Below are 4,146 nucleotides of genomic sequence, written 5' to 3'. Positions count from 1 at the left end.
AGCAACTTTTGGCTCGGGTTTCCTCGTCTCACCAGCAAGTGTGGAACCCGCAGCAGTCCCACCTGCAGCCGCACCACCACCTGGAACACCCAAACCCTCAAGGGTGTCAGATACTACCACGTAATCGGTATATCTGCGGTAACAAGAACGAGAGATACCAGCGGCTTGTGGCACCAAAGGAGGGGCAACAGAACCCTCAGGTTTTCCCTTACCGCGACCCTGCGTGGGTTTCTTGACTTGCTTCCTCTCCACATGTTTCTTAGGGCCAGTTTTCACTTCAAACTTCCCCAAGTCCCCAAGATTACCTACGTTCGGCAAAATCAAACAAGCAAATCAAGGGGTGAACTTTAAGAAAGAAGGAAAATCTTAGAAGATACCTTGGCCTTCTGGCATCGGGGCGTTCAACACACTACGTGGGGGAACGCGGAAATTGCCAACAATCTCCAAATTAAAACCTTCCCGTTCCCCACACGGAACCAACTCAAGGCCGACCGCATTCTCTGAAAAAACACATGCAAATTAATAAAAGCATAAAGAAGCAAGGGAATACACAAGAATAACAGGCTTACCACCACTCTTTTCCCGCAAAACGGGCCTTGCTTTCCTATCCGGCCTGGTAAGCATCATTCGCAACACCCACAACTGATTGTTGTCCAATTTCTTAAGTTCAATAGGCCGCAGCCTAGAGAACCAATCTACAGTCTTCGCGGTGGGGAGAGCAATATCTTCCGCGGTAACGCCCACATTCACGTTCCTAAAGGTCATGTTGGCATACACCGCACAGGCTTTAACGTCGAAAAATCTCTTTTTCCACTTGGTAAGACCCTTCGGAGGGGTCATCAGCTTGGGGCTCCCATACCTCTGGTTGAAAGAAAAAAAACCGGTGTTTACCGTCAACTGGTAGAACCGCCGGAAATTCTCAACGGTAACATCCAATCCAAGTGCACGGAAAGTGTACTCGAAGTTCCTGATTCGGAACATCCCAAATGGACTCAGTTGGGAAATATGAAGATGATAGTGCTCTAACACCTCGGCAACAAACACTGTCACCGGCAATCGAAGGTTGCCATCGTTAAAAAACTCAGCCCACAAAGTGATATATCCCGCCGGAGCATCGGCATCGGTGTCACCCTCTTGTGGGTAGGTGGCAGCCCACTCATCCGCCATTTGTATGCTGGTCATCAGGATATTAAACTGACCCTTTGACCACTTCAGTACCGGTAGACCACCACCGGTTGCACCACCATCATCATCTTCATCAGCCCCCGCCAGCGGCTGCTGTTCAGGGTTTTCACCCTCCACATTGTGTGGATTTGATGGTTCAGCCATAAGAGATGTAAAAGAAAAGGAACTGAGTACTAAAACTCAAACAATCTCACCGGAATTTCAGAAAACCTTATCGGAGAAGACGGAGGAATTTTTTCTCTCACCGGAAATTTTGAAATTTTGAACAAAGTGAGGGGAAACCACGAACGGTTTCCCCTTATATACTGATCGCAATTAATGCAACATGGAAACTGAATCATCACGTCCAAAAAGAGCGAATTATGCGGCACCACGTGTCAACCGTCGTTTCCGCTGACGGTTACCACGCGCGCGTGGCCGCACACGTGCCTGACATAGGAGACGTTTACACTCCTGCTATAGTGCATTTATGACCTCGGGCAGTGCAAATGTCCTTTCATTTCAGCACATGCCAGGAAATCTCACCAACTTCCACCAACTCACACGTGCGCTCAGCCACATATACAACAAAAAGCGACAACATTATCTAAACACAAGCGGCATGCGCTTTCTCTGGTATACCGCACCATGACCCATACCGCATGTCGTTTTTTTACATACCCCTCAAAATAGCCAAAAATTAAATCTTTCCATGGTTAAGGGGGTATAAATATGTCCGCACATACCCACGAGCACACGCGGAATATGCGGAGATGACACACACGAGCCCATACAGGTGTGTCAGACACTCAGAACCAGCGTTGTTCTTTGGACTGAACGGCATCTCAGGAACAGGTAAACCGCATTGCCTTCATTCTCTTCGAGCTTCAAATCCTCCTATCCGTTTCACAACCACAGAGGGTGCGTAAACAGCTTCTTCAACAAAAAGAAGGAGGGGAATGTACGTGAACGCACATCAGCAACCCTGACTCCTGATCCTTCAAGAGCCACATCCGAGCAACACATTCGTACCAAGCGAGTATGGGGTTACAAAACCGCAGACACTCATGAGTCGCTGCGGACACACCCATAGCTCCGCAAATGGTTGCTACGGAAGAGCCACAACTAGGTCATCACACAGATGAACGAAGCTACTTCAAGGAAAGCTCCTCGACATTGGAGCGTGAAGGTAAGTGGCTAATAAACAGATGCAGACGAGATCCCCACTCACATAAAGAGGTCTCGTCGAACAACAAGCGACCGAACAGCGGTAACAAGTCTGCTTATGACTTTGTTACCCTACTTGTAAGACGGATAGAATAAACAATGGTGGGCACAACCATGCCTATGACCATGTTTATTTGACCATTATCCAGATTCAATTGTTCGACCAAACACGACCAACAATGACGCAAATATCCAACATTGTTCAGCCAAACGTGGCCAACAATGCCAAGTAACGAGGTAACCGCAAAGGACGTGTGGTTACTTGAGAGCTAATTGGAAGAACATGAACACCCCACAAAAGGGATCATGATCACATGTCCAATTACTACTGAAGACCACTATCTTCTTAATTCACCACCTCAAAGGTTGGTTCGAAGTTTGTGCACATCTTCAACCACCATCTCAGAGGTTGGTTCGAAGTTTGTGGACACCCCCAGCAAGATCTCAAAGGTTGGTTCGACACACCAACAGGTGGCATCCAACCCTGATGAGCTCAGAAGTAGGTAGCCTATGCTACCATATCAAAACCCGAGGCTGAGAATTTCGCATCAGACGAAACTTTTTCACCAGTACGGAAGAGGCGTCACATGACTCTTCCATATCTCCAGCTTGATTTACGAAGAGCAAAGACCATCTACATGGCCTAGAATCTTCTCCAGACTCCAAACTACCTTCTAGACACCATAGTCCAGTACTCCTCCCACATGCAACTTGCATATGGCAGCAACACTAGACTGGGGGGACTTGAAGGGGTATGGTCCTGTTGGTGCATATTCTGTGACAACAGCTTAATAGTTTGATTATTTAGTCTTTGGATATGTTATATTGGGCTTAGCTTATTGGTTAGTGAGTTTATTGTTGTAATGGGCTTGGAAAATGGCCTAGCCCAGTAGGAAGCCCAGTTCACAGACATATGGTATATAAACATGTTTTGTGATTAGGGTTTTAGTTGTTAGAGAATTTTAGAGAGAGAAAGTCTAAGAGAGAGAGAGAGAATTTCGAAATTGTGTGAGGCAATATCACAGAGATAGGCTGTGAGGTTGTGAAGGTCTTGAATTGATTGTAAACTGCAAGTTGGATAATCAATAGAAAACCGTTTGATTTTGAAATTCTGTTTCTACTTGTTTCTGTAAGAAATCTGATCTAGAGGATTCCGCACTCTAGGTTAGATATACAATTTTGTGAAAGATCCATACGAACAAGGGGACCTACAATTGGTATCAGAGCATTAGGCTCTTGAAGGCTCGGTTCAGAATTGTGTCTGCAGAATTCGGGTGAAAGTGGTGAAAATTTCGAAAATTTTGAAACCTAAAAACTAGGGTTTTGAAATTTTTCTTGGGTTTGATATAATTTTCAAAAATTTTAGGGTTGTTTGATCTGTTTGCGTATTTAATTTGGCTGTTTTTAGTGTTTTGGTTGCAAGAAAGTTGAAGATTTTGAAGAAAAACTTGAAGATTTGAAGATTTGTTCTTCGTGTTCTTCGTTGTGTTCTTCATATTTTTATCAAAATTTTACTGATTTTGGTTGTGTGATTTTGCAGGAAATTGTTAGAAGAATCTGGAAAATCTTCAGAAATTTCAAACAGATTGAGTTTCCATAATTTCCTAGCATAATTAACAATTCCGCTGACAAATCAGAGGAATTATCTGATCCAGCAAATTTAACCTCGGTGACCGGTGAAATTAAATTTCCCAATAATCTGATCCAGCAAATTTAACCTCGGTGACCGGTGAAATTAAATTTCCCAATTATCTG

Source organism: Helianthus annuus, chromosome 1, assembly GCF_002127325.2.
Source record: "Helianthus annuus cultivar XRQ/B chromosome 1, HanXRQr2.0-SUNRISE, whole genome shotgun sequence".
NCBI classification, from domain to species: Eukaryota; Viridiplantae; Streptophyta; class Magnoliopsida; order Asterales; family Asteraceae; genus Helianthus; species Helianthus annuus.
The sequence above is the reverse complement of the archived record's forward strand: the minus strand, read 5'-3'. Positions refer to the sequence as shown.